This window comes from Diplotaxodon limnothrissa, linkage group LG10, assembly GCF_057381915.1.
Source record: "Diplotaxodon limnothrissa isolate DT_005_m linkage group LG10, D_limnothrissa_male_GT1.1, whole genome shotgun sequence".
Lineage (NCBI taxonomy): Eukaryota > Metazoa > Chordata > Actinopteri > Cichliformes > Cichlidae > Diplotaxodon > Diplotaxodon limnothrissa.
Genome location: NC_140605.1, coordinates 21,453,070 through 21,466,792, shown reverse-complemented (window position 1 = coordinate 21,466,792; position 13,723 = coordinate 21,453,070).

Below are 13,723 nucleotides of genomic sequence, written 5' to 3'. Positions count from 1 at the left end.
TAAAATCACTAGTAAATATTATCAACATATTTTTACGGCCAACGATTTGTTTCTCTCACATGTGCTATTATCATTCTGCGGATCCATTGGTAATTAATAATTATCAGCCTATTTCTAATCATTATTTGCTCAGCAAAATATATATATATATATATATATATATATATATATATATATATATATATATATATATTTATTTATTTATTTATTTTTTTAAAGAAATAACTCAATGAAGACCTTTCATCTCACAGTATTAATAAGTGCCAATCAGGTTTCAGAGCCAGAAACAGCTCTGACTAAAGTTATCAACCTGACCTGAAGATCAATAGTGCTTGGTGCAGTGTCTCAATGTTGGAGAATTTTCAGATTTCCAATGTAGCAGAATACATTTTTTCACTGCAGTACTCGCAAGTAAAATAAAATATTTCTTATGATAATTCACATTAATAGAACCTGTGTCACCTAGAATCCATAGTTTGGATCCAGTTCGATTTGGATCCCCATTACCCTTGAGATTATTTCAATGGCCCGTCTCCAGAACTCCTCTATCACTGGGCAATTCCACAGCATGTGCAGGAGATGACCATCTGCCACCTTACATCTCAAACATTTGGGGGAATAATTATTATCAATTTTATGTAACCTATAAGGGGTGTTATATATCCTATGAAATATATTAAATTGCATTTGCCTGTGTTTTGTAGAAATTAACATGGTCTGTGCCTGTTCCAATAAATGGTGCCATTCTACCTCTTCATAGACATGGCCCAGGTCTGTCTCCCATTTTCTTTTTATCGACGCTTTGTTATGGTCAGATAACTTTTCATTGGTAATAGCATATATAGAAGATGCTATTCCTTTTATTGACTTCCATGGTTTGGTGCAAAGATGTGTTTCAAGAGGAGTTTCTTTTGGTATCTCGGGGAATAACCCTTTGGATTTCTCTTTGACCCAATCTCTTATTTGTAGGAATTTGAAGAAACTTTGTCCTGGGAGTTTGAATTTTTCCTTTAGTTGTTGAACGTCAATAAATGTATCATTATTGTATAAGTCGGCAACAGTTCGAATATTTCTGTCCTTCCATCCCCGCAATATTGGGTCAGCAATATGATGAGAGAGATCAGGGTTGCCCCATAGGGGTGTCCTTCTAAGAAAAGAGATATTTATTTTCAGAAGTGAGTGGGATTCGTGCCAGGCACAGAAGGTGTTTAATATTATCAAATTGTTTGTGAGCTTGGATAGACATTTTTTTGTACCTAAAAATAGAACATCTTTTAATAGTATGGGGTTCACCTCATGTTGTTCTATTGGAACCCATCGAACCTCACTCCTCTGCATGTAGCCAGATCCAAATTGATCGATACTGGGAGGCAAGATAATAGTTTGGTACTTTAGCAATCAGAAGTATTGTCTGAAGGCCAAGAAAGATGCCCAATGAATTAATTTTACCAAGTGGATCATTATGGTAACTTGATTGACCTTTGTTATTATTGTTTATTTATTTTATTTATTACAGACTGGACAGACATGACTGGGGGATGGGAAAGGGAGAAAGAAAGGGAGGGAAAGAAAAACAGAGAGGATGAGGGACAGTGAGAGAAGAGAAAAAAGAAGAAAACAAGCAAAAAGAGAGCAAAACAATATGGAGACCACAGCAATAACCTAGACAAGTGTAAGTAACAATAAATACTAAATAGTGAATGTTATTTTGCAGCACGCAAGACCGACAGCGCATGATGTGCTTTGAGGTAGCAGCCAAGAAAGATATAGTTTGTGTCTGTGATCACCCGTGTGTATACCTGTGTGCACACCTGTGTAGATGAGTGCGCTTGTATTCAAAAGGTTTCTCCATGTGAATTTCTGCTAGAGGTTGTGGGGAGCCATAGCTCTGCCCCCCAGGCCCCAGACATCCAGAAGCCCCCAGAGCACGAGAGCCCAAGGAGGACCATCGGAGGGGCAGCCGCGCCACCCTCCCGGAAAGAGCTGAGGAGAGCCCGAGATGTGGGGTCACCAGCAGGCATGGTGCAGAAGCCACAGGGAGCTGCAGTGACGTGTCCGTGGGCTCCGCCAGCATCCAGAGCAGACTGAGGCCTGAGACTGAGCACCCTCCCACCCCCCAGAAGGGACCCAACTGAGCCACAGGCACCAGCCCCTGCCAAGCAGGCACCGGTAGTGAACCGGTACATACCTGAGCGCCCAGTCCTGGGCAGCAAGAACCATCAATGCACCGACGTCTGAGGGCACCTGAGCTGTTCCCAGATCGTCTAAGACCCCACCTGACACAGACACACACATACAGTGGGGCAAAAAAGTATTTAGTCAGCCACCGATTGTGCAAGTTCCCCCACCTAAAATGATGACAGAGGTCAGTAATTTGCGCCAGAGGTTGTTGGGGGAAAACTCTGTAAAAAACCCAGGAGAAATAAAGACACAATGAGACAAAGTTACTTTCTTTGCTAAACGTGTACACGGGTGAGCTGCTGAGAACAACTCACATCGTGAACAGAGGCTTGGCACTTTTTATAGGAAAGACAGTGAGAACAGGATAAGAAAATAATAAACAGATAAAATAAACAACTCCCAGCTCTCGTCAGCAGAGAGCTGGGAGAAAGCTGTGAGAGATAAAACAATCTAAAACAATATGTCCCAAAACAATATGTCTGCTGGGAAAGTCTAAAAGGATAATTCTAAACTAATCTAACCATAGACAAAGGGCATCTTTGTACATTTAAAAGAAGGTAAAGAAACAGAATCATTTTTCCTGTAACATATTCCCTCCTGTTTTAACTTATTTTAAATGTATACAACAATTGTCTGTAAAGGTTATTTATTAAGTATCTTTAGCAATTTTTTAATTGTCAAAATGTCAGCATAGCAGAAATGTAAATCATGTGGGCTAAAGAATGAAACAAATAAAAGAATTAAGGAAAATACAGTAAAAGAAAGTATAAAAGTAATAATGAAGAAAAATAATAAAACTAAAACTACAAAAAATAAAAGAAAATAAAAGAATAAGAAAACCTTATGTTGTACCTGTATAAACTACTAATGTGTTAATCAGTGCATGATCACTTGACAAGTCATTTTTAATCACCACGTCATTTATTAGCAGCTATTACAAGTTCCTCTAACAGAATCGCAACGGGATGCTGTTCTTCTTGAGGCACGGCAACATAAGCAGTCATTGTAGTTGTTATCATCTTTGAAAATCATTACTCTTAGACATGGCAACACACACAACACTAATATGAGCAGTGCTATCATGATGAGACCTAGAAGGACAAACGGCTTTGCTACAGCAGCCAGCCATGAACCGCCGAACAGCCAGTCCAGCCAGCCTTGTGCTGTAGCTGCTCCAGGTGTGTGGTCAGTGATATATTTTTGCAGAACGGTCAAATTCTGCAAAGCTTCATAAATGTCTCCTCCAGCTTCGTATCCATCAGGGATAAACTCCTCCTTGTGATGCTGTTAGCAGGTCTAGTGTCAGTCTGTTCTGCAGCACCATCGTTCTGATGGCCTTCTGTTCTCCTGCTAAGGCCGTTCCCAGGGCCTTAGTTAAGTTGATGTGTCGTAGCAGAGCATATCGGTTGATTTCCACGTGATCCCGCACCTCGGCAACTCCAATGCCGGGGATCAAGCTCTGTAAGAATTTCACTCCTCCTCAGATGCGAAACTCTGGTTCCTTTACTGCTTGGTGCCGTCCGTGCACATCCTGTCTGGTACTGAGTCTTTGTTTGTAGTATCATCCGGTAGATAGGTGAGTAGGCAGCTCCCCCACTGCCCGCGATCCATTGTTCATCACACATACTGGCAGTTGCGCTGCGTTCAGTCTGTTTAGTAGAATTACATCAGGCAGTGGGTCTGAGGCTTGGGGCCAGGTCAGTAGGTAGGTCTGTCCGGAACAGTTCACATTTGTGGGTGATGATGACCTCCAGGTTGCTTTTGCTGGGATGCTGTAGTTGGCCTTGGACCAAAGAGTACCGTAGCCTGGATGTGTTGCCAGGCCCAACAGGCACCAACTGCGATCTTCAGGTATGCTGTATGGCCACAGGCCAGACGTCTGTGAGGATAGGGGCATATGGGTACATGCATAGCAGTCAGTTTTATTATTCAAGTGAGCTGTAGTGTTCATAAACTGCCACCAGAAGTTAGTGGCGTAGCCATGGGGAAACTTGGTGTACTTTCCTTTGTCATACAGTGTCTGCCTTTTCTTCATATAGCGTGACTTGTTGTCCCTCACGGAAGCAAAGATGAGGAGCCCGGCCAGGGTCAGGGCCGCTGCAGTTATTAGGAGCCACCACCTCATGACAACAGGACACACCCTCCTGTCGTGAGTAGACCCCCCGGCCAGAAAGGCTGTTCCCTCCACCGGGCGAGATCACAACAGTTGGGCGAGCCTGTGTCGACTGAGTTTAGATGGCCTCACTTACTCGCCTGCAGTGACTCTGATGGATCCAGGATGGTCGTTCCGCAATTTTGCAAGCGGTGGGCGTGGTGAGGAGAACCTGATGTGGTCCCTCCCACCTGGGTGCGCTCCAGTTTTTTCTTTGGAGCACCTTTATCAGAACCCAGTCACCGGGCTGTAATCTGCAAGACACTTGATAGACATCATTACATTCTTCGTTATTTACAATCATCTCTTTATTTTTCTACAACTTAGACATACATTTTGCTACTGAAATTGTATCTGCCTTTTTCACTGGGTAGATTTCTGGCCACTTTGAGAATACATCTATAACCACTAGGGCGTATTTTTACCCTTGGCATTCATTTAGCTCAATAAAGTCCATATGAATTGTGTGAAAAGGGTGAGGTTTTTGACACGTCATGCACGTTCTGACAAATTGTTTTGCTGAAGTTTCAAAATTTACAGTGTAGAATTTACAGTGTAGAAATGAGAGTTGACAATACAGGTCATTCCCCCCGATGACAAATGCGTACAGCCATGAGTCACTAATGCCGCCATCTTGTGGAGAGATTTTGGCAACACTGGCTTGCCATAACACATCATTAAGTTGTTTGTCAGAACTGCACCGTGTTTTAGCCATTTTGCCTGCTCGGCTGTGCTTGCTGCTTTTTGTTCATTTTGCAACACATCCAGTGGAATCTGATGTGTGTTTACTGCCATCAATGTGATGTTTGTCATTTGTGCCGCCTGTTTTGCTGCTCTGTCAGCAAAGTTATTGCCTGTAGTTATGAAAGAGCCATCAGTTTTGTGTGCTGCACATTTACACAATGCGAGTTGTGGTAAATGTATTACAGTCAGTAGGCGTTGTAGCAGGCTGGCATGCTGAACCGGTTTTCCGGTTGGTCTAATCATTCCTCTGTTTTGCCAAATTTTTTGCAAAATGATGCACAGCAGAGAAAACATACTGGCTGTCTGTGTAAATGTTTATTTGTTTATCTTTGTGTATTTCACATGCGCGAATCACAGCTATCAGCTCAGCGCTCTGTGCAGAATATGAAGAAGAAAGTGGTTTTGCTTCTATTATCCTACTATCTGTGGTTACTGCGTAACCTACACAATTTCGGCCTGTGCTGTAAGGTCAAATGCTGTTCTCCTAGCTTCCACACTTGCTGATCATAAGGTGGATCTGGGCCTGGAGTTTGTTTAAATCTCAGAATGTTGTGATACTCGGTTGGTTTCTGGAAAGTGGATGTGGCGGGTGTCATTTAGCATGCACTCAGCAGTTAATTGTTGTACAGTTGTGTGGCCTGCAGCTGACTGTACAACTAATTTGTCCTTTGAAACCTGTAAGTTCGTAAGTGGCTGCCTCAAAACTGTTTTGCATTATTTCTCTGTGGCCTACTCCTACAATCTCGTGTGAAGTGACCTTCCTCTCCACGGTTGTAGCAGGCGTTGTCTCCATGTTATCTGCTGTTTCTGCGTGGCTGTCTGCAGCCTTGGTGTTTGTGACTTTGCTCGCCTCTCTGTTCCTGATAGCCACCTGCGAATTAGTGTTTTAGTCTATTGTCAACACGTCAGCCTTATTTTTAAGTTACAGAATGCTTCTTCTCCTTTTTTTGTCTTGGTTTGGGAGAATAGATGCAACACTACATTTTCACTTAAGGCATTTTTAGATAATTTCTAGTTTTTCAAACAAGTCATGGATCTCACACATTTCAAACTTTCAAGTTAGGGTTGTTTCCCATTTATACATATATATATTTAACTTTGCATTGCTCACAGCTCATAGCTCACAGCTCTAAACCTAGGCATTTTTCAATCATATGCCTAATCACTATGTGTCACTGTGACTCTCAAGTATTGTCACAAGTTCGTTTAAATTAGTTTCCAAAACCAACAAAATAATCAAACAAAAACAAAAACATAAACGTGTCAGGACACAAAAGAAAAAAGAAAAAAAAAAAAAATGCTGCCACCCGAACAAGGCAGAAGTCTGCATATGTTGGCTTTTAATAGCATGCAGCTTGTAACATGGTAGACTAATGTGCCTGTGTTAATTCAGCTCCATATTATTGTGTGAAGTTGCACTGGGTTGGGAGTGGTTTTGTGTGTGTGTCACATTTTTGGTGAGCCAATGGCTGGAATGGGGTTGGACTAATTAGAGGCAAGTGTACTTGATTGCACTGATACACTGGTCTACTTATAGCCCACACTACAAACACTGCTGTGTCGTTTTGTCTCTCTGTGCAGGTATGTAATGTGATGAAATCAGATATGTTTGGGATGGATGGGTTTTGCGCTATGAATTTTATATTAAGTGTGTCGTTTTGTCTCTCTGTGCAGTCCAGGGCCTATTATATGCCACAGCCTAAAGGCAGCAGAGTTGCAGAGGCTTGAGTGACCACTGACTATATGCTTGCAGGGTGGTGGGTCTCCAAGGACAACTTCTAACCCTGTTAAAGGCAACATGTGGAGTGCAACTTGGCCGTGTGGCATAGCTGGCTCTGGCCTTGGGACTGTGTGTTTTTATACAATTCATAAGTGGGACACTGGACTGTTTTATTTTTTTATCTCTTGATATATTTTTCGTCAATAAATTATCTTTTAGAATTTTATTGACTGTCATCTTTTTGCCCACGACTGAGACGGTTGGTCAGACCTAGAGTCTTTCTTTGGGTGTGTTACAGCAGCTTCTGCTCTAAAAGAAACAAAAAAGAAAAAGAACATGTGGAACATGCTCATCAGCTTAGCAGTGTCTACATATTTAATTCAGCTTCTCAATCCTGTAGTTTTAGCTGTTGTCTACAGGGTTTTGCTTATTGGTTGTTATTATAGGTGTGCTCTATATCTCAGCAATGTGTCATTCTAGGATGATAGGTTTCAAGCTGGTCAAGTGCCTCTGTGCACTTCATTAGTTTAGTTATTCTCTGTATTGTCTTCATCTCACATGTCATTACACTGAGTTTCAGCAAACCTTAAGCTTGATGCAGACTACTGTTTAACAATTATCCACCTTACATCATAACCGACTAAGGTGCCTCTTCATATTAATATTATGTCATTGTTAATATTATCCTCTTTGTCTTATATAACAGCAATAGCATATTATAATATTCTATTAGTGTGTACCATTATACTACTACTGAGCCAATTTGTTAGTTAGGATCATCTTATTCAGCAAACAAATAATTTAGAATTCATCCAATCTGCGGTCACATTTGTTCTCTCTGTTGCATGGCGGACCAGGCAGTTCTATTATAATATATTATTTATTTTGTATCCATCAAGGGCTTCAGATGACCTGCAGTATCATCCTTTTCCCAGGATGGAGACAGTTACCTTTTCACACACTGTCCTTGGCTGAACAGTGACACAGCCTTAATATACTTTATTTATGTCATTAAAATATTTTCGTGTGACTTATTTGCTTTATATTCATTTTATACATTGTGGGCATGGTCATCATGCCAACTGTGTTTCATTTCATTGATAATATCACTTTACAGGTTGTTATCCTTGCTATTATTAATTTCAAATACTCTAAAGATAATTTCTACTGTAATTTTCCCTTTGTTTATCTTTATTTCGTACTTTTTATATTTATATCTACTCAGTGGGGTCTGTTTTCAACCCTTTTAAACTACTTCAAACTACTGTGATCTCTAGTTTTCACTTAATAAGGGATTATTATGTTCTTCCTGATATGGGTGTTGCTGCAGATGCGGCTGCAGGAATGAGTGTTGGTTTACTAAAAGGATTGTGGGCACTGCACAGTGTCTCGTCTTCTCTCTCAATTTACAGACTGTTTTGTCCGGCCCCTGGACTTTTCTTTTCTCACCACTGCTCGTCAGCAGGAGTGAGTTTCAATTTCACTTGCTTGATTACCCATCTTATTTATGTATTTACTTATTTTTGTTACAGCTGCTATCACCTTCGCTGGTATTAGAGACGAGAGTGGTTGCTCACACGCCCCTCGACTTTCGGACTAGTTCCGAAAGCGGTGTGAACTTTACGAGACGGAACTCGACCGTTCTCTCAACTCACCAGCACGTCAGTGAATAGCAGTAAAAGAAAAACACAGTAGGAGCAGCTCAGTCTCTTATTGGACCGTGAAAATTCAGCTTGCTCCGTTAATTAAAACAACACACACACACACACACACACACCCACATTCACAGCTTCGACGCGCGCGCGACCGGAACCCTTATGATAAGGGGAGCTCCCAGAGCTACTTACTCCCTAGACCCAGTCTAGACCCAGCTGGGGGAGCTACCCAGAGCTCCAAAGCTACCAGTCGACGAGCTCCCAGAGCTTCCAGTCGACGAGCTACGCTACCAGTCGACGAGCTCCCAGAGCTACCAGTCGACGAGCTACTTCCGCTATTTTAAATTCCCTGAATTTAAAATGCGCTTCTACGCAAGATTGTGTCAGTGTGTCTGTATCTACCTGGTCAGTGTCGCCGGGTCCGGTCCACCTCGATCGGGTCCCACCACCGTGGGTCACTTTCTAAGACGTTGGCCAAGACCCGAATTTAACGCTCTTGGTCTTTTTCCACACACCTGGTGTGTGGGCTGTCGACAGGCGAACAACGTGGACTGGTCACGGAGATGGGACACGATGGAGGTGCTCCGGCTCCGAAGGACCAAGAAATGTTGGGGGAAAACTCTGTAAAAAACCCAGGAGAAATAAAGACACAATGAGACAAAGTTACTTTCTTTGCTAAACGTGTACACGGGTGAGCTGCTGAGAACAACTCACATCGTGAACAGAGGCTTGGCACTTTTTATAGGAAAGACAGTGAGAACAGGATAAGAAAATAATAAACAGATAAAATAAACAACTCCCAGCTCTCGTCAGCAGAGAGCTGGGAGAAAGCTGTGAGAGATAAAACAATCTAAAACAATATGTCCCAAAACAATATGTCTGCTGGGAAAGTCTAAAAGGATAATTCTAAACTAATCTAACCATAGACAAAGGGCATCTTTGTACATTTAAAAGAAGGTAAAGAAACATAGAATCATTTTTCCTGTAACAGAGGTACACTTCAACTGTGAGAGACAGAATGTGAAAAAAAAAAATCCATGAATCCACATGGTAGGATTTGTAAAGAATTTATTCGTAAATTAGGGTGGAAAATAAGTATTTGGTCAATAACAAAAATACAACTCAATACTTTGTAACATAACCTTTGTTGGCAATAACAGAGGTCAAACGTTTACTATGGGTCTTTACCAGGTTTGCACACACAGTAGCTGGTATTTTGGCCCATTCCTCCATGCAGATCTTCTCGAGAGCAGTGATGTTTTGGGGCTGTCGCCGAGCAACACGGACTTTCAACTCCCGCCACAGATTTTCTGTGGGGTTGAGGTCTGGAGACTGGCTAGGCCACTCCAGGACTTTCAAATGCTTCTTACGGAGCCACTCCTTTGTTGCCCGGGCGGTGTGTTTTGGATCATTGTCATGTTGGAAGACCCAGCCTCGTTTCATCTTCAAAGTTCTCACTGATGGAAGGAGGTTTTGGCTCAAAATCTCACGATACATGGCCCCATTCATTCTGTCCTTAACACGGATCAGTCGTCCTGTCCCCTTGGCAGAAAAACAGCCCCATAGCATGATGTTTCCACCCCCATGCTTCACAGTAGGTATGGTGTTCTTGGGATGCAACTCAGTATTCTTCTTCCTCCAAACACGACGAGTTGAGTTTATACCAAAAAGTTCTACTTTGGTTCCATCTGACCACATGACATTCTCCCAATCCTCTGCTGTATCATCCATGTGCTCTCTGGCAAACTTCAGACGGGCCTGGACATGCACTGGCTTCAGCAGCGGAACACGTCTGGCACTGCGGGATTTGATTCCCTGCCGTTGTAGTGTGTTACTGATGGTGACCTTTGTTACTTTGGTCCCAGCTCTCTGCAGGTCATTCACCAGGTCCCCCCGTGTGGTTCTGGGATCTTTGCTCACCGTTCTCATGATCATTTTGACCCCACGGGATGAGATCTTGCGTGGAGCCCCAGATCGAGGGAGATTATCAGTGGTCTTGTATGTCTTCCATTTTCTGATGATTGCTCCCACAGTTGATTTGCAGTTGCTAATATATATTGTAATATATCTATATCACTAAAGCACTTCTGGATGGATGCAAACTGCATTTCATTGCCCTGTACCTGTGCATGTGCAATGACAATAAAGTTGAATTCTATTCTATTCTATTTTTTCACACCAAGCTGCTTGCCTATTGTAGATTCACTCTTCCCAGTCTGGTGCAGGTCTACAATACTTTTCCTGGTGTCCTTCGAAAGCTCTTTGGTCTTGGCCATGGCGGCGTTTGGAGTCTGACTGTTTGAGGCTGTGGACAGGTGTCTTTTATACAGATGATGAGTTCAAACAGGTGCCATTCATACAGGTAACGAGTGGGGGACAGAAAAGCTTCTTACAGAGGACGTTACAGGTCTGTGAGAGCCAGAGATTTTCCTTGTTTGAGGTGACCAAATACTTATTTTCCACCCTGATTTACGAATAAATTCTTTACAAATCCTACCATGTGAATTCATGGATTTTTTTTTCACATTCTGTCTCTCACAGTTGAAGTGTACCTCTGGTGCAAATTACTGACCTCTGTCATCATTTTAGGTGGGGGAACTTGCACAATCGGTGGCTGACTAAATACTTTTTTGCCCCACTGTACACAAACATGCATTCCCACCCTCATGCACACATATATAAATACTCGACAATCGCCCAACATGGAGACAAACAGAAATGGACACTGTACTCACACTCCCCACACATACTCTATACCCCAGGAGATGTTATCCTTTTCCCTGGGGAAGAGAAAAACAGTCCTGCAGCACCCGGGAGGCCCAGCATCCCAGACTCCGACCAGAAGGCCCCTGCCCCGACTAGCAAACAGCAAGTCTGCTAGTCTGCAGCATTCAGATCCACCCCAAAAATCGTTCAGTGCTCAGAGAAACTGCACTACCCAAGAGCTGCATCTGAGACCGAAGTGGAGGTTTGGCCATAATACACAGCAGTACCTTCAGCAAGAATCAAACACCTCAAACCAAATGTCAACTATGCTGGTTCAAGGGTGGTGATTTTTTCAAAAAGAGCTTGTTCTGCAGCCACAAGAGATAGTCACCTTGCAGCTGACAAACTCCTCTGCATGACAAAGTTTTCTAGAGTCAAATGTGAGGCTGTTTGTCTGACAGCTAAAGCTACTCCTAAATTAGGCCATGCAACAGGATAATGACCCCAAGTACAGAAGCAAATGTAATACTAAAGAGTATATATTTTCATTATAGTCAACAAAAATTGGGACTAAAATCTGGATTTAGTTACATGGAAACATCTTGTTTATTTTGTGCCATGTACTGTCACATATGCTAAGCCTAATTACACAATGATTGCCTGAGCCTGTTCTTGTTAAATGATGAAAAACTCAAAGGCACTTTTGGGCAGTGGATCTGTGTGAAATCAGCAGCTTGCAAAACTAAATCAAAATGTGTGCTATTGATTCTAAAAATAGAAATCACAATAAAGTTCAACATTTACTAAAACCGCCATTCAATCATCTGAGAATCTTTACTCATGAAATTATAATGGTTAGATGAATTTATATGCAGTGATTTACTGATCAATGATAAAAGGGGAGATTTATGCAATAACGAAGACTGTCATGAAAAGTATTTGGCATCTGATCTCCTGTAACCTGCAGAGCTAAGCTGTTTTACCAGCTCTGCTCTCTGATTTTTCTTTTTTCTTTTATGAAAAAACATAAGTTGTCAAAGTTATTTGTTTGCAAATGTATTTCAGAAATATCGACATACTTTTTTTTAATCAGCAGAAACTTTATGTCAGTAGTGCAAAATCCTGCACTGATCTGACCTAATTTCTTCCTCATCCTGATTCCTGACCTGGGAAGGGAGAGAAATATTTGTTTTTGTTTGTCTTCTTGTTTTATTTAATTCCTTGTGGGATTTGGATCCAACACGTAAAGTATGTATATTATGCACACACACAAACACACACACATTTCTTGTATTCTTGAATAAAGACATTGATTTGACACATTTAATTAGCAGCCAATTGTTTTTATTGTTCAATTATTAATAAAAAAGAAAAGGTGGGGGTGGGGGGATGTAAAGAAGAGCGTAAAGTTGGAAAATTAAGCTGGAACAGAGGTGGGGGAAGAAGAGATGGCATCGACAGTAGTGAAAGAAGGAGTGTTCTTCCTCCAGAAGAAGCGGAAGCGTTTTTTCTTTTTCTCCAGCTGCTTTTCCACGAGCACCTTTTTCTCGAGGATGAGGATTTTCAACTCCTCGATTGTTTCTGTGTTTTGCTTCTGCAGCTTATTGAGAATGTAGAATGTAGACCAATAGTACTTTAAGGTTGGTCAGGTTCTTGACAGGTTGTTGTCATACCTAAAGGGTAAAAGTTTTTATGTTTCAATTAGTAATTTTAGAGCTGCAGAATGAAACCAGGTGTTCCTCAAGGGTCAATTCTGGGTCCAGTACTCTTTACACATCCCAAACCAGACAGGAAAAATGGATGCCCCTCCTTGATCCTGCTTCTGCTGGAGGTTTCTTCCTGTTAGAAGGGAGTTTTTCTTTCTTACTGTTGCAAAGTGCTTGCTCATGGAGGGGTCATCTGATTGTTGTGGTTTTCTGTGTATTATTGTAGGTTCTTGACCTTATAATATAGAGCACCTTGAAGCAAATGCTTTTGTGAATTCGGTGCCTCAAGGCACTTTCAAAAACTGTGAAATCATATAAAACAATATATAAATCAGGTTATGACTATTCCTCTATTTGCAGGATCACCCGAATCATCAGTGGGCCCACACACACACACACACACACACACACACACACACACACACACACACAGATATTTCTGCAATACTGAAGCCACTTCACAGGCTCTCGATGTAGAATTACCTTTAAAATACTTCTATTACTTCATGAAGCAGCTTTCAGTGGTTTGGCTCCCCTCACAACATCTCTAATTTGATCATTGTCTATAACCTGATTAGACTTCTCAGGCTATTGGGTGCAGAGCTTTTACAGTTTTTTACAGACGCTAGGACACATTTCTCAATACTTAGGTCACTTTTGCAAAACTCCTCACACAGTGAGCACAACAGAAGTCTATGTGGGCTAAACTGAGGATCAGTTATCATTGTTTTGGCACAAAATGCATTCAATGACTAAATCTCTCAAATTTCATGAATTATTTTCTCACTCAGACACAACTGCCAAAAATCTTTGTACATACAGGACATTTTGCATATACTTACATACTGTTTTCAAAACT